The sequence below is a fragment of the Anas platyrhynchos genome, chromosome Z (assembly GCF_047663525.1).
Source record: "Anas platyrhynchos isolate ZD024472 breed Pekin duck chromosome Z, IASCAAS_PekinDuck_T2T, whole genome shotgun sequence".
Lineage (NCBI taxonomy): Eukaryota > Metazoa > Chordata > Aves > Anseriformes > Anatidae > Anas > Anas platyrhynchos.
Window position 1 is genome coordinate 18,480,039 of NC_092621.1, and position 26,928 is coordinate 18,506,966.

The 26,928-nt window shown below is 39.9% G+C and overlaps 1 long non-coding RNA gene across 2 annotated transcripts; it reads right to left on the bottom strand.

The window, feature by feature from the left end:
- LOC113840408 (uncharacterized) lies at window positions 1-26,928 on the bottom strand. 2 transcript variants are annotated; one of them, XR_011805687.1, is made up of 5 exons: window positions 26,768-26,928; window positions 25,701-25,827; window positions 24,441-25,539; window positions 23,076-23,170; window positions 1-84 (listed from the first exon to the last, which is right to left on the bottom strand). It is a non-coding gene; the product is annotated as an uncharacterized lncRNA (long non-coding RNA). The 2 variants fall into 2 exon arrangements; XR_005261585.2 differs by lacking the exon at window positions 1-84 and adding an exon at window positions 7,284-9,090 and having other exon boundaries at window positions 26,768-26,927.

The window sequence follows — 26,928 nt, forward strand, 5'->3', positions numbered from 1 at the left end:
CTGACACCCATCAGTGCAGGTTAACTGGGTGCTTCTCTGCCAGAGTTCCTTACAGTTATGATGGCTGTGCCTGGTTGTGGCCATCTAAAAGAAAACAAAGTCTAGATTAAAGGGTACTTAAGTGCTTGCAGTGTGAACTAGGCTGCTCCTTTCTTTTTATACATCTGGCGCATAGCATCATAGCAAGCACTTTTATTGATTTTTCACTTCCTTCTCAATTCACCTTCTTCAAGATAGGTCTTAGACTAAAATTTTGTGAAATGATTTCTCAGAGTCTAAGGAAAAAAAAAAAAAAAGAAAGAAATCATGTGTATCAAACTTGTTATCAAGTAATTACTAGAACTGCCAAGCACAGTGTGATAACTAGAGTAACACCCATTATTTCACATATGAAATGTGGTGACTTTGCCTCATGCTGACTCAGACAGCAAGTACTTCTGAAACCAGTGACCAAAATTTCAAGTGTTTACAAAAGGGAATTTCCTCTAGAAAGGTTTCCAGTCTGTCTGAGGACAATGCATGTTTGAAATGTTCTTACCGAGTACAATAAAATAAAATAAAATAAAATAAAATAAAATAAAATAAAATAAAATAAAATAAAATAAAATAAAATAAAATATAATATAAAATAACTGAAGCAAAACAAATTCAAATTCAGGTATACCTGCTTGGTCACTGATATTACACAGAATGAACGAGGACCATTGAGCTGTTTTCCATCCAGTTTTCCTTTTGATGCTATCATTCAGAGGGGTGGAAATGAACATCATAGGCTTAACATAGCTATAGATCACCAGAGGTTCTGTTGGCTATCATGTCACAACCATTAGAAAATGGATTAGAGTAAAAGACAGGCTCTAATCCTGTAGGTGTGTATTTTTAAGATACTAGAAGGTTAATTATTGGCATGATTTGAATCGGAGTCTGCCCCTGTGCCAGAAGGGTGTTGATCTGGGGGTCTCTGAGTTCTTGCTGAAGCCCACTGGTGAAAAAGGCTTACTGTCCCTCAGCAGCAGGTAACACCTCTGTTTTAACACTGGATGAAAACAAATGCAATGGACACACTTGCTTAGCTCCTGTGCACATTTGTTTAGCAACATATGTTACAATCATCTGCCAAAATAAAAATAATCAATCCATGTTGACAGCAGGACCTGCCAGCTTGGTTTGTTGGATATTTATTACCCACACTGCCAGGAGGCAGCAGATGTACAGTATGTTTCTATTACTGACTAATCACTGAATAGGAAGACAAAAAGGCTAAATGAAAAGAAAACTAGATGAAGCATCTCCTCAGTTAGGTGGTAACTCCATGTCTTAACTAGAATTCCATACATTAACAACACCTCCATACATCTATATCCCTCCCTCAGTGCTGAAATTTTAGGTCGCTTAATTGTTCTTTTCTGTTAATTGCTTCGCGATTGACAGGCTTTGAAGCAAGCGGTGCATTTTTCTCTTATCATACAAGCTGGAAAAGCGCCCAGAGCATTAGCTCATCAGCCAGCCATTTGTACCTGCTGCTCTCTGTCTGCTACTACTAAATATATGCTAATGATGCTATCTGAATCTTGGGAGGATCGGGATGAGTTTGTAAATTGTGCTCATGCCAGGAAAATGAATGCTACTTGCAAAGATGACAAAGAAAGCAGCTGCTTTTAGATGAGATGAATCACCACATTTCATATTACTCTGGGGTAATAAATTATATTTTCTCTCTTGAATTCATTTTTTATGGAAGCATGTGGTTATGTGGCAAGTATAGCATGTGAGAAACCTTTCAAAGCCTTCCGAGATGGAATAAAAATAATCAAATTTATTATTTTTTAATAGACTTGTGTTTAAACACATGCAAGCTTGTTATGTGTTTCTTTTAGAGGTCTTTTCACATATTGCATTCTAATAAGAAAACAAAGGCTTTTAAATATTTTATAAGGTGGGTTTGTTTGTCTCCTGCTCCTTCTTCTAGCTGTTAATTACAGGGGTCTTTTCAGCAACAGAGTTCTGCATGTCTTAAATGCATATGTATAAAATACATCCAAAGCAATTGAATAATATGACAGCAAATCAAACCAATTTGAAATTCTGATGTGATGTAAAGTAATGCAGACTATGTTGTGTGTTTGTTAGGAAAGAACAATTTAAGTTAATTGCAATTAAGACAGAGTTTAAGTTTTTTGAAAGACGATTAAGACATGCAAACAACAGGCTGAAAATATGGGTGCTGCATTTGACAAAAATGTAGAAAAGACTTGGACTGATGAGTAGAAGTGGGGATTATTTTGGGAAACACTGTAATTACACTTGCTGTGGTATTTCTGGGATGCCAGGACAGGCCATGCCCTTCCACAGTGCATTTCCCCTCCCTCACAAGTAAATCTGGGATGGAAAAGGTGAAGAGAAATGCTCAGAGAGGCAGAGCAGGTTGCTGGTCCTTGCCCTGGTGGGTAGGCAGATCTGGTGGACCAGCTCCACCTGCCTGGAGCTGGGTGGCACAGGGCACCGGGCTGCCCTCCCACATGATATCCAGCAATTGCAGCTCTAGACTTCAAGTCCTGCTCCTGGTAAGAGTCCAAAACGTGCTGGGCCAGGCAAGCTGATCGCGTGATCTCACAGTAACACTTTTCTCCAAAGTCTTAATGCTTTCTGAGTAACTCATATGATTTCTTTCATGTGATAAACCACTGGAATTAGAAGCCTTATTTATTTATTTATTTATCCTTGCTAAGGATGGAACAACATGAAAGGGCTTTGAAATATTTATATTTAACCACATGAGACTTCTTCAAAAACAGTGGCCTAGACTATATGCTGAAGGGGTGACTAAGAAAAGCAAGGAACATCCAGAGGGAAAAACTGAGTACACCAGTTTCTGCAGGGCATATTGCTGCCCCCAGAACTTCCCAGGCCGTGCAAGTACCACTGCAGCTTATGGCCATCTTATACCACAGTCATTTTTTGCAAAAATAGCTAAGCTTTACCTCTTAGAGACACAGCACCGCATGGATTTTTTGAGCAACCCATCTGCTTAAAGAAATTAAGAAAAGAAACCAGATACTGGAAAACATGGTTTTGGATTAGAAAATGTGAGCAGAGGACATTCAATTTCATGAAAGTATCACAAATAAGTAAAACAGGTCTTCATTGGAGATGACTTTGCTCAGCACCACAAATCCCACTGCTCCACTTCCCTCTCAGCTGTGTCTCCCCCTGTTTTCAGGACACCTGTGCCACCTTGGTGGTCATTGCTCCTGGATGTAGGGTACTCCATCTGCACAGGGCTCTTCCGAAACCAGCATTTCAGAGGGTGATTTCTGCTTCTGTGTTGCAGGATTTGGGTCCTGGCCACCTCTAAGTGAGCTTTCCCAGTTCCTGCACACACTTCACAGCTGGATGATGACACTCAGAAATGTTTCACAAACTGAGTAAATGTATTGCTATTGGAGAATTGTTATGGAAACACAAGTACCTCCAGAGACAACCACATTTTGTCTATTTTTTGTGTAGCTACATTTTGTGTAGCCTTGCACTGTAGCACTGCCTTCTAGTAAGAGGCTGTAAGCTTTGCAGTGAATTTGCAAGACCTTCAGGCTGAGGCTTGCCAGGCTTGTTCTGTCTGAACTTCTCTTGACCTGCCCCAGCTTGAAGGTCCAGAGGAGCAGAGGAAGGGTGACCACACCTCTAAGAAATGGGACAGAAACAGAGAAATATATGTGTTGCAATTTTAATTCTATCACTGCTGTTATTGAGACATTTTCTGTACAGAAGTTCTCTAACTGCATTATTAGTCTCCCTGTTTCTGCCATAACTTATTGACTAATAATGATTCATGAATTAGACTGATAAGATTTACATTAAAAAACAATACATTATTCCCATTATTTATATATACAGGGCTTCCTCTTCGCCCACAAACAAGACTTCAAATGTAGCAGTTTGTTATTTCACACCCACAAAATGAAAATTTTATTGGCATTTTGGGAGTGCCTAAGCCAAGACGGACAAGCCCTCTGAGCTCATTGTCCCAGGACCTAGAAAGTCTGCATGGCTACAAAAAACAATTGTCCTCTAAAAGCTATTTGCCAGGTCCTTTTTTGTTGTTGTTGTGTTTTTTTGTTGTTGTTGCTGTTTGTTTGTTTTTGTTTGTTTGTTTGTTTGTTTTTGTTGGTTTTTTTTTGTATGTGTGTTAATTCATTTGTAGACCCTGTTTCCCAAAGAAGCAAAATATTTCCTGTCTTGAACCACCGCAGAAAACCACAGCTGTTGGTGAGTATGGGGGCTGCAGGTGGAGAAAAAGAGAGATTTGACTTCAGTCTTTTGGGCTGGGGATTCGTAGGCAAGCAAAGTGACAGGACCCGCGGGAACAGGGTTAAGCTGAGGCAGGGGAAATTTAGGCTTGACATAAGGAGGGGGTTCTTCACAGAGAGAGTGGTTGCACACTGGAACAGGCTCCCCAGGGAAGTGGTCACTGCACCGAGCCTGTCTGAATTTAAGAAGAGATTGGACTGTGCACTTAGTCACATGGTCTGAACTTTTGGGTAGACCTGTGCGGTGTCAAGAGTTGGATTTGATGATCCTTAAGGGTCCCTTCCAACTCAGGATATTCTATGATTCTATGATTCTATGAAAAAAATTAAAATAATCACATTGATCCTTGTCTGCAGGAATGGGAGGATATGAACTGAACATCCCTGGGAGTTGCCTGGCCGTGACCTTTGAAGACAAAGTATTTTGTCTCTTCCCTGTTTCTGCCCCAGGAGTTGTCATCCACAGGAATACCTCAAGGTCAAAGTACAACTTTCTTACCAGTAAAAACAAGATGCTGAAGTCACAGTGGGGTGACCAACAGGAAATTTTGGCCACGTCTGAAAGAGCTGCACTTCCATTTGGGAAAAGATGTGTTTATATGTTAAACTGAGTTCAACTGCAAGAAATACTGCTGTGCAGCTGGAAACATCAGAGGACCAGAGGTCTGTTTGAAATGTCAGGGAAGAGTGGAAAATTCATTACAGCTTTGGCAGAAGGAGATGGATGTGGGAAGAGAGGGTTTTCATTACAGATACAGTCTGATGGTAGCCTTACCAGGAAATAACTGTATATTTGTATTTTTGAAGGCAGGTTTCCAGCCTAATAATGCCACTATTGCTGTCCTTTGAGAGCTGCTATGCCTCTGAGAATGCCACGCGCTGCACCGCTTGCCATAAAGGCACAATTGTGCTGTCATGCAGAGTGAGGGCTTTGCTCAAACAGAGCACATCACCACGCAGCATGTACGTGGATACAGACACGCATGCAGGGTGTGCAGGCAGAGTGCAGAGCAAGCTTACAGGGAAATGAACCTCTATTTCATATTGCCTTTTATGTTGCATAAAATATCAGGGTCACAATTTCAAGTTATGAATGCCTACACTGTTATATCCACATGTTCACTTCCATTTGGTGCACTTTGAAAATAGCTACGTGTGCAAAATAAATTCTTATGCATAATAATTGTCACCAGCAGATGTTTTGTGCACCATTCTGACTACTGAGCAACATCTCCCAACAAATGCAGAATCCTACTGCACATCCACCCACTGCACAAGTGCAGTTTTCTTTTCCTTTCTTTTTTCCTCCAAGTATGCATATAATTTATATTTAGTCCTAATTTGTAGTTTCCTCGATTTGAAGTTAATTACTTCAGTCTGTACATATGCCAGAAGTCCTATACAGAGCACTTTGAGAAAGCACCAGGTTTGAATACAGTACCTTCAGGATCTGTATTGAATGTGGTGGGTTTAGATGTTTTTCTCAAAAAAAAAAAAAAAATCTGCTTGTATTACGATCTGAAGCAAACATCTAGAACGAATACATGCCATCTAGCCTGAAACACATATTTTCCATCTATATTAACTTTTGAAAGATAGGAAGATTTTGACATACTCACTAAATTATCTTTCTCTAAAGCCAAAACTGAGATGTATGCAGGTACAATGAATGGTGTGAAGAAAACAGAGTATGCCTTGCCATTGCACTTAGTTGCACTGCTGAGTTAAATGAGGTTTTTATTTCAAAAAGTTGTGCGCTAGTCAGATATCTGAGTTAATTTCAAAGAGAGCAAGCTTCAATAGTGACAGATGCAAATATGCATAAACAAAGCATATCTTTAAAAAAACAAACAAACACATACACAAGTTTTCCAGGCCTGGATCCACAGCTGAAGATTTTTTGGATTGGAAGAAGTCCAGAAAATATTGGGATGCTCCTTCAACAATGCAGAAAACTCAGGCTCTTCTCAGTGAGTCTGGCTTTGCTCTACCTATGAACCACTGTAAGAAGGTAGCAAGTCTGCTCCTGATAAGGGAATGGAGCTTGGCATCGGACACAGGTGAGCCACTTCCAGCTCCAGCAACTCAGCAGCTGGGGATGAAGCACAGCACTACAGCTGCTAGGAAAATACAAACAACAATTTGTAATTTGTAGCAAATGGATCTACCTGCTCTGCATTTCACAGGCCTCATTCCTCACAGCATTGTTAAAATTATCAGCAGGTATCTTACTGCACTAAGTGGAGGGTGGCATGCAGGGAAGAAGAAGGAGGTTCTGCTGAAGGCCCACTCTTTACTCATGCTCACTGCAGCACCCACACGGACCTCATCAAAGCCAGTGTAAGAAATCTGCAAGATGCATTTAATGACTAATTTACTAAGTGAAATTTTTGCTTATCAATACTTCTGTCGAGAATATCCATTCTGAATATTTGGTCTCCCCAAAACAGATGTTCCGCGAAGACATCAGTGGCTGCTGTAAGAGGAGCACACCAGGACAACCAGATATAGCAAGCCAGGACAGAACCTGAGTCATGTGATGCTTTTAGTGTAATCTGTGCTGACAATTAAAATGTGTTCTTTTTCATGGCTACATAAAGAAAAATGTGAGTGTTTTCTCTGGTATTGCAGTTAATGTATGGGGAGTGTTTTAGAGGAGCATGAATATTGCAGGGACTAGCAAATATTAGGTACCAGCTGACCAGTTTCCTGCATTAATGGATTGGCTGCTCTCCAAACTGAACCTCCTGTATGAAAATAGACACATTTGTAAAGAGGTTACTCAGCAAATTCTACATTTTCAACAATGAAATAAACTGTATGGGCAAGAAACACCTTCACAAATCTTTGCAGTGTTTGTGTTGCAATAGCAGACAAATATATGAGGGAAAATTGCATCTACAGACATTGCTAATTCCTAAACTGAGTTCTTGGAAAAATTCAAGGTTATTTCAGATGGCTTTATATTTTGCTTTTTGGATGCTCTAACTTTTGGCCTCAAATAAAGGGGAAAGCCTAAATTGCTTTGTTGTTCATGGAGCATGGATTTAACCTTATATCTCAAAGTGACAATCTGTGCAACTTGGGGGAAAGAACTGCATGGACGGAGGAGGAAAGAGAGAAAAGAACCGAGAGAGAAAAATATTCAGGGGCATGCACTGTTCAAAACCACATTCAAGGACATGGCCATTGCATATGACGAGATATTAACAGGCTGATGAATACATTCATTGCTCTGTAGTGCCTGTTCAGAAATCATATTTTGTTCCTGACAGAAGTTATTTACTTCCCCAAATATATTTTTCCTTGAAGTTTTTCCTCACTTCATAATTACTGAAATAAGGCAGGATGGGAAACAGAAGTAGGAACCTTGCCTGGTTGAGGTGGCTGGCAATATCTCTGAAACCACAGAAGTTAAATGCTCAGAAACCTTGGAGGAACAGAGGACTTGAACCCGTTTTTTTCACTTGGGAGTTCACTAATCAGGACACAAATCTAAACACTTCTCAAACTTTGCACACTTGAAATCTTTCTTTGAATGTCCATAACAAGTTTGGGGATTTTTTCAAATTAGATGTGCCAGACTATCATAGTGCTCAGCTGTGCTGTGTGTTAAACAAGATGGTAGAGGAATTAGCACAAGCAAATGCAACCACAACTGTTATAGGTTTCAAACCCTTATATTTGCTCAATAAGGTCACTGTGCCAGTGCTGAAGTTACCAACAGAAAATTTTATACTTGACAAGAATAGACATAACTAAATAGAAACAACTCCAACCAAACAAACTCTGCATTAAACAACATTTCGATGAGCTCAAGTTGGCATAAGAAGAAATTTTTTGGCTGTTTCCTACATTAGCTGAGGAAAATGAAAAACTCTGTGCTAAATGAAAAAATCTTTGCCTACAGGCAGAGATGCTCTTGGCTCTTCTTTACCCTGGAGGGAGCACAAGCTGCCCTCCCCTTGGCCCTCCATTGACAGGGAAGAAGGAATAACTTCATGATGAGCTAAAACTTGTTGCATCATGGAGCAGAGGGCGTCATTGTGCAGCTGGGGCAGAGGTGATCAGGGACAGTAGAGCTCACAGCAAGAAGCAGATCCTCCTGCCTGGGCTGTAGAAGGTCTTCAGTCCTGTAAATTATGTCAGCCTGGTCCTCTGGCCCACTGGGGAAAACCTCATCTTGTATCGGCCAATCTGAAGCTGAGGAGATTTATAGACCTGACATGTAGACATATGGCATGTGTATTGTATGGCATGTGATGTGAGAGATAGGTATGGTTAGATTTCCAGCTGTAGATGGGAGCATTTTCAAGCTTAAAGATGAGTAAACAAACAGGAAAAACAAACAAACAAATAAACACACCAAAAACCACACCAAAGGTCAAGCAAATCAGCTACACAATAAATTCAAATAGGGCCTTTTACAGGAGCACAAGAATGGGAGCTCACCTGGGCAGGGGAATGAAGGAAAAGAGGCTCTAACACCTGCAGGACAATCTGGCTGCCTTCAGGAGCCAGAGCACTTCTGCTCCATCTTGTGCTACAGATGCAATCACATCTCCCCTTACATGCAAGTGCTTGTTTCATGTCAATTAACACATACCTCACTACTTAAACTGTGCCTGGCTGATATGTATACAGTCAGACACTGCAGAATGAGTGTGGGGCCGTTGTGCCTCAATCTCTCTTCTGCTTCTTGTGATTTCCTTTTGGCCCTGTATCCTTCCTGCAGTATCTGCAGCTGGAAGGCTCCTCTGCTTGGAGCAGCATTTCCCCAGCACTAGAGAAGGAAAAGGAAACCAAGATCAGGATTCAGCTTTTTTTTTTCTCTCTCTTGCTTGTTGTGTCCCCGCGACTATCTCAAGTGACCTCAAACTTTGAGGTTGCAATTTCTTATCCTTTATCCAGAACACCTCATTTGGCAGTAACAGAGAGGATGTTTCCAGACTGGCATGCAGAGCTAAGCCAGCTCACTGATGGGTCATAGAAACCCCATCACTGCCTGTAAAGAGCTGCACACAGGCAGAAATATCTCATAGAAACAGCTCTCCTTTGCACATTACAGCTTCTTTGCAGCCCCAAGAAGTTAGCAGGTCTTTGTTCTGCTCTCTCTGAATGGCTTCTTCCATTTTGGCTCACTGCTGCATGGGAGCACTCTGCCAGTCACCCAAAATTCCTGCCATAACCAGCCCTCTTTGAGATTACCATTATTTTACAAATTATGGTTTCTATGTCAATATCTTATCACCAGAACCCTGTCCAGTACCTACAGAAAATGGTGACATGATAAGACTTCAGTAGAACTGAGAAAACCTTACCTCATTACTTCCATACAAATCCACCATATTCAGGACTCGTGTAAGTCCATCATATCTAAACACCTTGCCTAGGTGAGGTACATGCAGAAGACTTCAATAAATAAATAAATAAGACACCAGCCATTCAAAAATATTTTATTCCTTGAAAATATGAATGCAGCACTGAGAGCACACTGCAAATGAATACTCTTAGTAATGTATATAGCGAGGGTGGGACTATACATATTCACAATGACTATTTCAAAAGAGCTTTAGTATGTTAAGGACATCTGTGGCTGAACACAAGAAAAATGTCAGGAAAGTCTTGACACTAACACTTCTGCCAGGATGAATGAGGGAAGAAGTGAGGCAGTGTAATGGAAGGAGTTAATTTCTTTCCAGGTTCACAGAACTTGACCTTTTTATGTGTAGTTGGCTGTTGGCACACAATATAAAGTTGGCATATGAAGAGAACCCTAGGATCCAATCTGAAATTTGATGTTACCTCAACTTAACCTTATTAAAGCAGCTAAATTCACCTAAAGCATATCAGATTTTACCTATAAAGCCAAAACTGCCGTATTTCCTGTGCTCTTCTTTAATACCTTTGACGCTGATTAAATTCTGCCTGGTAGACAAGCAGACCCAGCTGACGGAAGAGCTATCACACTCCCTATGAAACCACGAGAATTTTTCTGGCTGGCCAGCCCAGCTAACAAAACATCTGGCACCAGAACAGATCCAACATCTCAGCAAAGACCAGGCGTGTCGCTGCTCGGAGGCAGATGGGATCCATCCCCCTACAGACTGTGAAAGCCCTTTTTCAACAACAGTTGGTGGAGATGAGCTCACTTAGCTGACAGAGCACTGGTCCAGACGAACAAGGACCCAACAGCTGGCTTCCACACCATCCCTGATGCCAGCTCAGCAGGTGCAAAAGTGGCAGGACCACTCTATGGAGGTGAGGGCCACATCTGGAGCACATGGGTCCAGATGCAAAGCTGTGGAGGAGCTTGTTGGCAGGCTGCAGAGCTGCTTGCTGCCTGGAAGCAGGGATGCTGTTGGATCAGGGATCCACAGGCAGCTCTGGACAGCTGAGCTGGGGTTTGTAGTCTAAATCTTGCTGCATTTGTTTTGCCCATACAATGTGAGGCTGCAGTACGTACCATCTGTAAAAATGGTGAGGCTTTACTACACCCTATTTCTGGATCCTGCCTAACGAGAGGGGGGGCACAGAGACCAAACCCCCACCAGTGTGCACTGAGGCTTCCCCATGGTGGGAAGAGTCAGCTGGTAACACCACTGCTAACACAGGATGCCAAGCTCGTCAAGGACCAAGCAAAAGCCCAACATTCAGCTAATTCACAATTCTTTAAAGAACATTCCATTGCGGTTTTGTCAATGAAGGGAATGAGTTGAGTTTTGAGGAAAGATACTTTAAAAGGAGCCTATTAAGATATTCCTATTGGATGGGTTTCTATGACAGTTCCCTGAAAAAAAAATATTAAATATGGATACATGTTTAAATATAATTTTACATACAGATTATTCAAAGAATGAGTGGCCTATGATCAATAAGGGTTATCAGTTAATGTTAAACAAAGGATAATTCATGTAATTGCTCTTATGATGTGTGTGAGACTTCAGACAACTGACTAGGAGTCATGATACAGCTGTCTTTTAAATCCATGCTCTAGATAGGAGACGGACACAGGGGATTTGTGATTTGGTCATGCTGTAGAACAGTCAGCTTTTGGCAATTGGATGATATGTTGTTGATTATGTGCATGATTTGTCAAATGTTTGAGGCATCCAGGGAGGGGAGAGCTTCCAAGTCATTCAGAATATATATATTGGGTTGACAATAGAGAAAAAGTCAGAGGAGAAGCAAAACCAGCACAAACAAGAAGACAGTCTACTGAGGAATATGTTTTTTCTGAACATATTGAAAAACAAGGTGAATGTGTCCTATTGAAAGGGAGTCTACAGAGAGTAATTTCAAAAGATGTGGGAGAAGTTCATTTCAGTGGAGCCACCTCTAGCAAGCAGAAGGCCTACAAGCACGTTCAGGATGTAACCATGCATAAACTCAATCAGACAGAGTACCCCATCACATAAACTTGGCTGTGCAGCACTGTGGTAACCTTACTCTGGCACACAGAGATGAACGTTAAAGATTTAGCTGATTTTTGGGGCTACTATAAGCTACAGTTGCTGCCAGAGGCACCCATGGAGTTGGGATCTCTCCAAGGCACGTAGTCTGGGTTGATTAGTGCAAGGAGTGAGGACGTTGCACATCTTCCTTTTGCATTTGGTTTTGATTGCAATGGTTGATAATAAGCAATAAAAAATAACAGCGATAATAAGCAATTAAAACAATCAGTAAGCTTACAGGTGAGGTGAATACAGGTGTGTTTTGAAGCGTATCTTATCACACAGTGCAATTTTATAAGAGAGCCAGAGGAATTTTTGTTTCCAATAACTTCATTTAAGAAGGATTTGCATACAGACTCTTTACAAGGAATATTTCTGAATGGGAGAAAAGTAGTGCTGTATGGAATATCTTTGCATATCATCAAGACTGTAACACAAGGCTAGGACCATATAATGGACAAAACCAATGGATTTCATACAGAAAAAAAAAAAAAAAAAAAAGATCTGTCAAATTTGTTTTGTCCTTTGAAATACCATGTGGAAACTCTCATAACTGTGGAAGAACAGAGTTTGACATGGCATCTGTGATAGACTTGCTGCTTAAAAAGAATTATGCTCCTTTCTTGCCACATATGTAATACTGACAAAACATTTTTTTCTTTAAACTGACACTGGCTTCCCATTCTGATTTTCCTTCTTTCCACATTCAAGCGGAATTTCCTTGCCAATAGGAAATCAGTACAAAATCTCTCAGCAGCTGGAAAAAGTAATTAGAGAACAGAATTAGGCAATTTTAATGTATGGAAGAACAAACTCTCCTGGAATCTGCCTGCTAAAATCTTAGCTTGCAACTGCTTTCATGTACTGTTCTTCCAGTGTAAGTAGGACACGGAAAATACGACAGTCATATGAAGAACGGAAATTCTAGCTAGAAAAGTTTTTCACATTTTGAAGTTTAACTTCATCTTAAGCTGGATAAAAGCCCAAAAATTCAGGTTTCTTCCTAGTGAAATGCCAAAGCATTTTCCAAGCTACTAGGTTTCAATATATTATACTTTTTAAAAAGCTGTTCCAAAAAGACAATGAAAACAACTACGTTTTTTCCATTTTTAAACAATTCCAGTGTACTTTGTTTCCTTTATAAAGGACTTTGTTGCAATTGCACATTTCAGAGCAACCCTATTCCACAAAGTCCCTCCAGTGAGCTCTAAGCAGATCTTTTATGTCTCATTGCTCCGGATTTCCCCAAACTGTTGCTCACTACAACTGGGGCAGGGGGGAGGGGAAAAAAAAAAAAAAAAAAAAGAAAAGAAAAGAAAAAAGTGGATCCTTACAGTGATTTTAGCATGTGCTTAAGAAGGGTCTTTACTTAGTGAATACCAGCGTGGTATTTTGAACATTCTGGTTGGCTGAAATATAAATACTCACATAATTCATGTTCCTGCCATACGAAGAAGCTGCTGCCTTGGCAGCCCCGGAGGCAGGAAAAAGAGAGACGGTGCCATTGAATGCTCTCAGCTGGGCTGCAGCCAGTCTGGTCCTCAGCCAGGCACAAAGGAACAACTCCCACCACGGCTGTGAGAGCCCTGCACGGAGCAGAGACCCTGTCCACATTGCAGCCTGCAGCAGCACCATAGATACTGAGGTGTGGTGTTGAGCAATGTGCAGCTGGTAGGCATTATTTATGGACGATTTAGCAAATTAGGCTAACGATGCACATGAATGTTGGTGCAGCAGGAGGGCTTTCCCATCAGAGCTGTAGCCAGTGGCACAGATAGATAGAGATTTGCAGGGGCCTCCACTGACCTCAGAGAGCTCACAGGGGCAAACAGGGATACCTGAGCACCTGGTTTGGCAGCACTAACTTCCATGAGTACAACACTCTTTGCTAATAAAACGTTGACAGCAACTATTTCTCTGTTTGCTTTCCATCTGCCACTGGCATTTGATTAGTGGGTATTTGGTCATATGCATCTTTGAGATTTGCCTTGTGTTGATGGAAGAATAGGAAACAGGTCAATCTTTTAAAATACTTCAATATAATAAAACATACATCCATAAAACTGAAACAGCAATATCCCGTTGCCATCAGATGGGGGACACTCTAAACGCCTCAGGCAGGCACAGTCTGACAGCACCAGCAGGAGCAGGGCTGCCCAGGGTGAGAACAGCCAACCTTCTGTTCCTAGATGCAAACCTTTTGCTCCCAACACATTCCCCCATGTTGAAATGGTAAGTGTGTAATCTTCTTAGTGACTGCGGTGATCTCACACAGGATTTTAAATGGACTGGGCTGCAGGAAGACTATGACCCAACAGAGTGTTTACTTTATCCTGTCTGATGGATTGCATGTCCCTATGAAGTAATCCAGTTTGAGTGAAATCCAGCTGGCTCAGATCTCTTCTCGATTAATGAGTTCAGTTAATATGTCAAATGAGTAAGGTGATATGGAGTTATGCTAGAAAACAAAAGAAAGAGAGGTTTGACACCAGTGGTAACAGAATTAGCTAAATAGCATTGGCCCAGTAAACAGGTTTTGTGATGTTTGTAAAAGTCGTTGAAGGAAGCATTTGCTTTCATCACATGCATTTACAAAACAGTCTAAGTAGTTAACAAATATTTTTCCTGAGGACTTGGGCTTTGGCAGAAGAGGACACCGTCTTGTCACTGGTCACAGACTCCTTCCCGCAGCATGGGAAATGAATTAGAATCAGGCAGTTTGCAGACAGGCAGCAGTGGGATTGGTCTGGGCTGGCAGCACTGGCATGGCACAGGAGGTGCCCATCCATGTTTGCTTTGCATGCTTGCTTTTGCCCACCTGTCCTGGTGGACGCGCAGCATCCCATACCATTGTGCTGCTAGTTGACCCCAAATAACTTCCTATTCCCTGCATTAGTCTCCAAATAAAACATAAGAATCTTTTCATATCATTTCACTGCCTCAGACAAACAATCCCAAAATACTACATGCTGATCTGGGAGATGCCTAAAATTAATGCATTAAAATTGCTGAGGATAAGAATAGACCTAAGCTTCCAGCACTCCTCCAGATTTTAGACATTTGCTCCAGAAATAATTTCTAATGCTGCTGTATCTAAAGAAACCCGATCTCTAATGATGTAGAGAATATAAAGCAGAACTAATATTTCAAGTGGGAAGATTTTTTTTCCCAAGAAGTGTACAGGCTGAGAAACAATCCTTGTCTAGGAAAGTTTGGACTTCCAAAAAAGAACACAGTTAGAGATTAAACAAAGTGTGTCAGTATTCTTATTCTTGAGTTTATTGAAGATTTTATTCTTTGAAATAAAGTAACTTGCAAAGAGTAGATTAAATGTTTGCCAGTATGTATACACATTACACTGAATGCGAAATAAAGACTACACTGTCATCTGTTACATATAGGTGACAACTGCTGCTTATCTACTCCCAGTTTGCCCCAGTTCAGTCAGTTCTCCTACTGGCTATCCCAAGATATCCAGCTGGACCTGCTGATGGTTCATGCACCCACCAGCAGGAGACATGGCTAAATCAGGCTGGTCAGAAGCCAAGGCAGATATCAGCCTGGGACAGGCACATCCTTACACACAGCTTTTGGGATCCACAGAAAAGTTGAGGTTTCCGGGAAAGATGAGTTTTATCATCAAGTAGAAGTTACAGTATTTGTCCAATGTGTAAGAAAGAGTATCTTCTACTACTAATTGCTTTTAGAGAAGTGTACTTTCAAGATTTCATTCTTAATTATGCCAGTTAGTTGCAGGATATAGGATATATATATATATATATTTACATATATATATATATATATATATACTATTTTGGCCAGCAGGAATGCTGGAAACATTTAAGACTAGTCTGACTGCCAAAATAAAATGTCTGTTTGTGTTATGAATCACAAAAAGATGCTACACAATCAATGAAGTATGATAGGTTAGCACAAGATTTGATTAGAATGAATCTTACATACGATCTCCCAGTAATAATTATTCGGATTGCATTTGCTAAAGGTAAGATGATCTGAGCTCACATTTTCTTACTTACAGGCCCCACATTTTTTGTCATTTCCACAAAAATCCTCCCCCCCCCCCCCAAAACAAAACAAAACAAAACAAAACTTACTCTATTTCAGAAAACTATTTTACTTGTATTAAGGTCAGCTTGGACTCAAGTTGTGCTTTGTAAAGCAGCTATTGAAGCCCAACAATTCCCCAAAATTGTCAGATTTAGGAAAGAACATTCAACAGAACATAAGTTTTATCAGAGAACTTTTTTTTTTTTTTTTAATGCTTACATAATCTAATTACTTTAATTAAGGAGGACTCTCGCACAAATTCCTCATTATTAACCTGTGTGGAAAAAAAAAAAAAAAAAAAAAGAAAAAAAAAGAAAAGTTTTACTCTTTAATCCCTTTGAAAGTTACTAGAAATCTTCTGTTCTGCTTTAAATGGCAAAAAGCACCTTTCAACACCAAGACAGTAAATAAGTCAAGCTCTCACCCTAAATCAATAAATTGCTCTTTATGGATGTGCAGGACAAACCATACAGCTGCAACAATATCATCAGCTCAACACCCCAGCCACCCCAGCCTTAGGCTGTTGAATCCAGCCAGTGGTGGAGGGAAAATAAAAACGATTAAAGTCAAGTCATCACTCTCTTCATCCTCCCTCACTTTCCTACTTCAGTTGCTTCTGCATTAAAGTCGACAAAACATTGAATCATTAGACAGCTGGCATGCAGAGGCCTGTCAGTTTATTACTCGATGTTATATATGTCTACAAGACAAATATGAGGATAAAGCCATATCATCTGCTAAAATTGTCTTCATCTAGCTCCTGTGAAGTCACAGTGACCCATGTTTTAGCTCTTAATAACTGTAGAGGCCAAAGGGTTATTTTATTTTCATTGCCAGTACATGTTGAACTGTGTCACCACCTCTCCACTGCCATGGTTACCCACAAAAATGGGCTCAAACTTGCCCATACATTAAATATATATACATTATACATTGTCCATGTATTGCCTACTATCCCTTGTACCTATTCCATTTGTTGGAGCTGTTCACTTAGTGTCATTTGAGAGGAGGAAAGACCTCTGACCCTTTGTTACAGGCTTGCTCAGTGCCATGTATGATGCTGGAGCATGTCAGTGCTGCTGCAGTATGAGCAAAGGGGGATTAATTAAGAACCTTAGAACATGACCATGAACAAAACAGCAGCATGGGTTTGGAAACACTCTCAATAGGAAAAACAGAAACTACTAAACAAGACCTTTTCCTGCTGTGAAGCATCTATTGTGTTTCATTTACATCTCTCAAATACTCCAGGGTCTTGGATTTGCCATATAGGATATTTACGCTTGCCAACTGAGCTGAGAAGACTGAGTTTTCAATTTAATGATCATGGGAGAGGGGTAGTAGAAGGTTTCAGTTCTCCACTCACTCTCATTTAGTGTTTGTGTTTTAAGAAGAGACAGGTTGTGATCAAAATACAACTCAGGGGATCATGCTGATCTCTACTTGTCTACAGAGAACCAAGGTAACGAAGTCTGTAGCAGCAAAGACACCACACTTGCTGTGTAAGTTCATATATCACCACATTTTTTCTGCTTTCTAAATTCCCATATTGTAATATAAGTTTCGCACTAAGAATTTTAGCAAGGGCATATCAGATGCCCTAATGGCAGAAAATAAATCTGTACACTCTATGTGAATATAACTCAAACTCTGGATCATATTTTTAATGTAGTACAGATAAAACAGGTTTGAAGCTCAAATTTTACAGCCCTCGAGCCTAGTTGTTTTTGTAGTAGGAATACAGAATTAGATACCTCTAAATACACTGATCTGGAAACAGTCCTCATAACAATTCCTTTTACTAGGATATAGGGTTGCTACTAACAGTATGGAATTCCTAAAAAGAACAGTGAGCAGAGACCCAAGAAGCCTGAACTAAATAAATCACTCCTACATAGGAACTAAATCCATGAGGTGTCTTTGCCAAGACATAGTCTAATGTAAAATTTTACTGCTTTGTCCTGTAATAAATTTTAAATGCCTTAACCGTGAGAATAGTGCTACTTACTCACAAGGTTATTTTTTTAAACAGCATAATAATTTTCAGTGTTATGGAAGATGTGCATCTGGTAAGACTTTCGTTTATTGAAATAGTTGCTAAAACTTCTCAAGACAAAACATAACTCAGTCACTTCAGCATGCTCATGAGAAAAAGATCTTTATGGAGCTTCACAGATTTGAAAGACTTCAGAAGAAAATTTGGAGTTTAAAAAAGTTAACGATGAGAAAAAAAATAAAGTGAGATCTATCATTAAATATAAGAATTCATTCATATTATAACAGAATGTTACAGAAAGATTAAAAGACTAATTTGAAATGAGATAAAACTGGTATTGAAGTCATATTGCTAAAATCGCTGGCATCCTAAGTAGATTCACATTCAGCCTGGTAATACCAGCACATTAGATCACTTCTGTTTAGTCATAGCTTCACTGTTATCTTCACCAGTTAATTACACAGAGTAATACTCAGCTTCACTTCATTCAAAAGAAACCCCTCCCATCTTCTGTAATGTTTGTGTGGAAGAAGCCAAGTCTTTCAGGATAGGCATTTCGTTTGTGAAAACATTGTTTATTTTCTGCCCTAGTTCTGGGTAGGTTTTGACTTACCACATTAAGAATACGATCATTGCTGTTACAGAAAGAAGTATTAATTCCTTCTTTATCTCCCCAAATGTACTTATTAGCCTTTCATGAATAATAGACTGTTTAGTAAAGAAAAAATATGCTCATGTGTGTGACTAACTTGGCTGAAAGCACACACTTAGTACTCTTTCTAAAAATACTAAAGTGTTTAGCTAATTGAAGAGTTGGCTTGAAATCTAGAACTCGAAAATTAGTTGTAGATCTATGAAAATACTCCACTGCCCTTGGGGAAAATGCAGAAAAAGCACATGACTGTCATTAAAAATTTTTCTATCCCTGCCCTTTTCCTACAAATGACCACATTGTTTTAATATCAGAACTAGTCTTCCTAATTCCTACACCTTACTTTTTTTTTTTTTTTTTTTGTGAATATCATTCATTATTTTCCCTGTGACTGTCTCTCTGTGTCTGTCAGCTCCTGTTTTTTTTTTGTCCATTACTCCTGGGCACATCATATCCACAGCAGTTCTTTGCTTTACGACCTTCCATGATGACCTTGCAGGCAGCCTGTAAGCTTGTAGTCAGCTTCGGTCCCTAGGCTATTAACTTTTTAAAATGAATGCTCACATGTTAAATCTTTCAAAAGTTTCTAGCTGGAGGAAATTCAAGGAAGAGTAACAGCAGTACATCTTGTTGCTGCTTCCAGCTTTTGTGAAAAAGCTGCCCCTTACAAAGGTTGCCCCTTTCACTTGCGAGCACAACTTTTTGCTGCAGACACCAGTCAGAGCACAAGCTTGGGAAAGGAAGCCCTGCAGGGCTGGTTGCAACACACAACATATCAGAGGAGAGGTGGCTTCTCTTCATCCCTCCTTAAAGGATCCTGTATTCTCCTGTGAAGAAAGGCTGAGAGAGCTAGGGCTGTTCAGCCTAAAGAAGAGTATGCTCTGGGGTGACATTATTGCTTTTCAGCATTTAAAGGGAGCTTATAAAATAGATGGAGAGCAACTTTTTTGTTCTGTCAGATAATGACAGGACAAGGAGGGATGGTTTTAAACTGAAGGAGGTGAGATTTAGATTAGATGTTACGAGGAAATTCTTCACTCAGAAGGTGGTGAGGTTGTTGAGAGGCTGTGGATGCCCCATCCCTGGAGGTGTTCAAGACCAGGTTGGATGAGGCCCTGGGCAGCCTGATCTAGTGGGTGGCATCCCTGCCTCTAGCAGGGGGGATTGGAACTAGATGATCTTTAAGGTCCCTTCCAACCCAAGCCATTTTGTAATTCTATGAAAATTACTTCCTCAACCCAGTGTGGTTGAAAATGCTGTCTGTGGAGAGCAACTCTATCAAAAGAAGAGGGAGGAAGAAAAAAAATCTGCAAAATATATACCTAACACCTATTTACAAAACTAAAATACTGAAGTATTATATCCAGAGCATGTGTATGTAAATAATCTGGATGAGATCAGCAATACTGGATGTTTCTCCACTTAAGTATCTAACAGGCTTGTGAATGCACTTCCACGTGTGACAAACAAGTTAACAAAACTGTGGACTTGTCAGCTCTGTCATCCTCTCCTTGTACATCAGATGCTCTGATTCATTCATCATCTTCATTGCCCCTTGCTGGCCTCACACTGGTAGAGGTCTGCCTTTCTTGTGCTTAGGAGCCCTGAGCTGGACACAGCAGTCCAGGTGTGGCCTCTTGCAATACTCTGGCCTATAGCCACTATTCATTTACAATTCAAGGACTTGTGAAGAGTTCAGTCTGAATGAAGTACACAGACTTAATCTTATTAACCTAGTTTTAAGTGTTGGAGCTGCAGAAACAATAAATATAAGCCCTAGGGCATCATTAGAAGATGAGTCAAAGGCTATGCCTATCTGCCAAATAAAAGAGGGCCAGGAGTGAGTCTGAATGCTGGCAGCCTAATTGTCTACACTGATTAACATCTGGCTCAGCTCAGGGTTCCTCCAGCCAAGTGCCTCCAAAGCAAGATTTGGTCACAGGCAGGGAGATGACTGACTCCAAGGACCACTCCCAAAAGACAAGTCAAATGAAGAGGTACCTCAGAGGCACCAAACAACTGTGTTTGCTCTTCAGTAGGAGACTCTCAAGTACAAGCACCATTGGTGTCACAACTCACAGTGCGGTTGGGATATTTGTTGGCATCAAATCTGCTACAGGCTGTCAAGAACACCTGACAGGAAAGGAGTGAAGAAGCTCATACTTCTGAGTCTATCCTAGACATGACTAGCGTGACTCATTCCTTGTTTCTTACCACCTGTTCAATCAGATTACATTTTAAATAATTACCAATTACTAATTACTCTTTTGTAACCAATCATGTTTGTTCTTAGCAGAAATTGGAAATGACCAGACTCATATTTAATCATTTTTATAGGCCTGTACCCAGATGTTAAGAGTAAAATGATCTAGACACAAATCCCCAGGTATTTGTAGAATGTCTTAAGAAGGTATGACAGGCACAGCAACTAGTTCCTAAAATATCCTTCAGCCAGTTCTTCGTTTTCAAGCTATAGTGTAATACTGAAGTGAGAAGTTGGAATCAAAATAATGCAGCTGTAACTCCAGCCACAACATCTACAACTTCTATTTTCTAAGTATGTTTTCAGATTGCAGTGCAGTTCTGGTTATCACATGCCACACCCCAAAGGCAATCACTGTTTTCTAGTACTTGCAAAGTGTGGTAGAAATGCTAACAAGCTTTGAACTCTGAAAAAGCCGCAAGCATAAACTAAATTAAACAGGAAATTTCCCCCAAACATGAATATTGGTGGGAAAGGGTTGAGAAAGGGAGAGTAAACTCTTTCATTCTGATCCCTGCAGGGAAGGAGGTGATATTTTCCTAACCAGAAAGCGCACATTCACAGAACTGCCATTTCTTTTAAGCCAACTGCTGTTTGAGTCGAGAATTGAAAACTGAAGTTTCAAAGAGCACCAGTGTCTACAAGCTCCTTATCCAAACGAGCAGTGATTTTGAATTCTCCAGGAGTCAGAATATGGATAGGACAGAGAGATGCTTTTTTGGAGGCATTTCAAAGAAAGTTCTGGGTCTTGCTGTGGTGTGAAGGTTTCTCCCAAGGGAAAATTCCAAGTCTGTAGGGTAAACAGGAGCAGTGCTGCAAGCTCACAGCATGATGGTTTTAAAGATAACAAGTGTTTCTAGAGATCTTCATTGATAAACATCCTTTCTGCATCTATAGAAGCAACTATTTACCCACTAGCCAGCTGATTGATTGAATCAATCTTTTCCAAACATCTTCCCTTTCACATAAGAATACAGCAGGTCACCATTCAGGCCTGCAGTATTTCTCTTTGCTTTCTCCTTTCTTGCTTTTAGACATAACTGTAAGATCCTGCTTGAAAGACCTTCAATCTAATTTGCTTTATCCATGGAGTAATCACTAAGGACACACGGTTATCATGCTGTGGACTGGCAGTCAAAACAATTCAAGAAATAACACCCTCAAAACCATGGCACTTTAACCACCTCGAAACAGAGAACCATGAAGAGGAGGAGGTTTGGGCATCCTTCCAGCAAAGCAAAAGGTCATTCTTTGAGACTGCGCCTATTGCATCATTTGGGCATCATAAACTAAAAATGTGCGTGGGTCTGAATATCAGAAGTTTAGTCTGCATTCAGGAAAGAAAATGACAAGAATTGTTTGCATTTGTAAGCAACAGTATTTTAGAAATGGCCTAAAACCCAATAAAATAGGCAATTATGTGAAAAAGGGAGCTGTATGGTGCTATAAACGAACAGGCAGCTAGTCCTAAAAGGTGAGTAAACATTCACTTTTGCAATGAGACTTGGCACTGCATGTACCCAGCCAATAAAAGGGCTCTGGTGATATTGTTTAAAATATGACATGGACAACATTTTGTTTTGTTTTGTTTTTCAAAACTTAAAAGAAGTGAAGCCTCTGAAGAACAAAGAAAACAAAGGAAATGGAGAATTTGAGGCAAATGTCTGTGAACCAGCAATGAAGAATGAGGCTTAGGAAATTTCAAGAGGAAATGAAAAATAAGAATGAAGAGGTAGAGTAAAAAAAATTTGCAAAAATGAGAGAGGAAAACCTGACTTTCCTGCAGGCCAGAGAGCTTACATCATTGGTTTTAGCTGAGCCAGGAGTTCACTGAAGGAGCGCTGGAGCTGTTAGGAGCCCAGGCAAGATCACCTGTTGGAGGAAAAGATCTGAATCTAACCAGAAAGACTTAATGTGCTAAAAGCCCTGAGGAGAGGAAAAGCATTTTGAGAGAGAATGAAGTTCTGCTGTACAGAGATTTTTAGGACTAAGAATAAGAAAATAACTATTACTGGCTTCATCTCTATAATCTGCTGTCCTGCTGATGCACTATAGTGATTTGAGGAAGAAGATACCTGGAATTTTTTTTTCATCCTGGATGCTACACACAGACAGTAACAAAATTTCAACCTATGCTTGGGACAGGCTATGATTTTAGAATGTCTCTGAGTAGCAGGTTATTAGTTGTATCAGTTAGAAACAGCTTGGAAGAAATGCAAAAGGAAAGAGAGCAGGTAGGCCTGAGGTGGTGTCTGGCTGCACACCGTTCTGGCACTTTGGGACAGGCAGAGACATCATTAGTTGCAAGGATACCTGCAGAGATATCATTACTTACACAGCTGAAGGACTTAGGCTTTGCAAATGCAGGTGGCAAATGCACACGTTTCTGGATGTTGAAAAGCACAAGCATATTTGCAGATGGTCACCAATCTGCAAAGGAAGGAAATTTGCAGAAGAATTTATATGATGTTACAAATGTACTTCATATATTCATGAAAACAAACAAACAAACAAAAACAATAAAATAAAAAGAAACAAAATCACTGCAAATACTGGGTAACATGGTAGCCTTTAAAAGTTTGTAATTCGAGCATTTTAGAACTTTTATTTATTTAATTAATTATTTTCCAGCCTGAAGCATTTTTTCTGCTGATTTTTTGTCCACTTCTTTGCTCAGCTAATATTTCCAGAAAACAGTAGGGAATTTAGTTTTATTCTGCAAATCAGTCGGCATGCAATTTGAAAATATTTTGAAAATATTTTGTCCTTTTATTTCTACTCCTTATTAGGAACAAATATAATAACCTGCTTGGATCTTTGTAGAGTTAAGAGGGTAACATCAGCAGAAAGAACTTGAGCATTTTTTTTATATATTTTTGCTCTTAAAAAAAATCAATACAAGCCATTAACAGGTCATTAACATTAAGGTCGTTAACATTAAGGTCATTAACATATAACGAGATGACAGTGATGATATAAGCTTGATTTGAGTAACAAGATGATCTGACCAGATAAAAATGAATTTCAAAAACATTATAACAATAAAAGAAACAGTCATCACAACAATAATAATAACAACAACCAAAACACCCTCTCTGTGTTAAAATAACTGAATTATCAGATATACCTTATACTTTCATTAGGTTCACACTCTGATTCAAATGATCTGAGTTTCAGATTCAGAGATTTTGTGATGTAGTGTAAGTGTGGACTGTCCAGTGTTAATTATCAGATATAGATTATATTTCTTCTTGCTATTCTTTAATTCTCTTGTCAAAAAAATGTTAACAGATTATTTTCCACTCAATTTTATTGATCACAGTCTCTCTGATGCATTATGGAAAATTAATTCATTTTAAAAAGTTACTGTGGTTTGGCTAAGAGAGAGAAAGTGTTTTTCATGGCATCTATCAAACATTTTCCTCTCTGTTTAACAAAAACATTTACTGGAATTTGCACAGAAGGAAAAATGTGCCAAGCTAGAAGATAGATGGTTGGCAGAGTACTCAGTACATGCATTGATTCAGGAAAGATTGTTCCTTTTGTGAAGTGGTCTAGCTCAGACAGGAAAAAAGAAGAAAGGATGAAAATATCCTAAGGACTTCTCAGAGTTTTAATTTAAAAGGGAGTCTGCTTTAAACCTTTCAGTATTTCACATGAGTAAAATTAGCTCATTGCTTTCTATCTGCCTGTACCCTACCTTTAGTTTCCAGAGTCTCTTCTGGGCACAGGCTGTCAGAGCAGCTCAGCTTTGAGCTGGTAGAGGCTTGGGTCTCTGAAGAACCTGGCAATGGTGGACGTTAGCAGAGGACAGAAGGTATCTTGGTGGGCAGCAGTGGTGGAACACGAGAGCTGCAGCCAGACTAGAAGCCAGTACAGACTTAAACTGGAACAGGGTTTGCAAGAAGGTTTGGAGGGCAACTGATTCAAGTGGTACAGCTTCTGGATTGGGAGAGTTTGCAGAATGGAAACCTGGAGGATCTGAGGAGTAAGGGCCTGGGTCAAGCAAGAGAGAGAATCAAATGACCTGGACAGCACAGGTGGGACCTGGTTTTGGGGTAGGGATAGACACATTAGAGCTTAGCTTTTCTGATTCTCTTTACCATCTTCTTTCTAGCTTTTTGAAGCACATCAGCCTCCAAAAGAGTGTCTTGTTGCTCTCTGACTTGCAAGTTTTACTAGTTAAAATAAAGCCCATCAAAGAGCCAAAGAGTGTTATAAGAAGTTATTGCAAATTCAATGCTTAAATTTAATTACACAAATATGGACTCAGCATGTTTCCAGAAGCACTAAAAATTGCCTATTAAAATATTATTTTAAACTATTGAAAGTTTTAAAAACTATGTAAGGACAAACTTTAAAAGCATGATGAGTAGCCAAAACCAAGCATCCCAAACACCATCTTTCTTTCCACCCATAGTAACCCTGCGGTGTCCATACGTTTTTGTTTCTGCTCTCAGTCTAACAGCTTCCAGCAGCCTGATGGCTTTGTAATAAAGTGTACAGAGTCTTTGCTAGCTCTTGAGGACATCTGTTTGTTCTTTCAGCACCTCTGAGGCTTGGCTGCGGCTTGCTCTTTGCCACGGACAGGGCTCTGTAACTGCTGTAATGTGTTGTGGCCTCCCCAAGCTCTCCATTCCCCCGCTGAACCCTCAGGTCTCAGAGCAGTCACAGTTTCCTCCCCATGGGTTTATCTGACTTCACAAAGAGAAGCCAAAAAGGGCAAGTGCAGCCCTGTTGCTCTGCTGCTCAGATGCACTCTTTTAATGAAAGCCGCCACACATCACACACAGAGTAAGCTGTGAACACACAAAAAGAGTGACAATATATAATTTATCACGTTTACCCTGAGGTGTGGTATATTTCCAGTATACTAAAGACCCAAGGAAATGATGCGGCTGAAACTCATCAACCACTACAGCAAACTCATACTAAACCAAAAAAACAGACACACACTTACCACTCACAGCATTTCTCTTTGAAAAACAGCCATGCCATATCTGATTTCTTGGTCATAATCTTCAAAGGAGGAAGTTGAAATAAGCATCTCAGGTACTAAAATCCTGGATTGTACTGAAAATTATGGACTCAAGAGAGATACTAGTATAAGTATTTGTTATGACCTTCCTGATTTCCCCCCTGTATCACTCAGGATGCAACTGCACATTTTTTCTACTCAGTTGATGTAATTAAATATAACTAACAGCAGTCTTGTAGAGCCTGAATTTAGCTTAGATTTAACTGTTTTCTGCATGTGTCTTAAGGAACCTTGAGCTCAAAAGCCTTTCCCCTTCACTCTGGCAATTTGAGGCTACAGCAGAGCCAATCCAGAGGTGTAAGGGAAGGGCTTGCTTTGCTATCACTGCTCCTAGACTGAGGCTCTGGTGTTTATCTGACCCTTCCATAACCGGACTAAACCAATCTGAGGTGTTTTTTTTTTTTTTTTTTTTTTAGTTAGTTTGTTAGTTTGTTATTCAGTTGTTGAATTTAATTGCTTGGGAAGAATTAGGCACAAGGTGATAGGAGAGGTAGAGCAGCACTTTTTGTGCCAGTGAGATGGTGGGTAGCCTTATTCCATTTCACAGTAGGCTACAATTGGTATCCCAGTCAGATGAAGGATAGTGAATCTCTGTATGATCACAGGAGAGAAGAGGGTGATTACCATAGCTGTATAAGACACTGTCAAGACAAGTGGTGATCTGAAATCTTCAGATCAAGAGCAAAACACCCAGAAGATGCTCCCCAGACAAGCATGTCTTTAACAGACAAAAATTCTGTGGTCAAACAAAGTGATGTAAGAGGTCAAACAAAGTGTTCTAGTAGTTATTCTGGTCCTTTAAAAAATGTAAGACAAAAAGAAGTAAACAAAACAGCTCTTTGCTAGCACCCAGGATTTTAATTTGGACTTAAATCTGGTTTTGAAGCATCCCTCCACCTCTACAGTCTTTTTGAACTGAAAAGACAGAAAATTGTTCCAGAAGTATGGGCTTCTAGGAAAAAAAAAAAAAAAAAAAAGGCTTTACTCACCATCTTAGATGAGACAAAATGGCTAATACCTTAAATTATGTTTCAGGCAGAAGTTGCTGTTCTAGAACTGCTTTTTTCTTCTCCATCCAAAATGGCTATTGGAAGGCTTTTGAGTTTAAATATTGCATCAACAGTGGGTAAATAGAGCAGCTCTTTGGTCC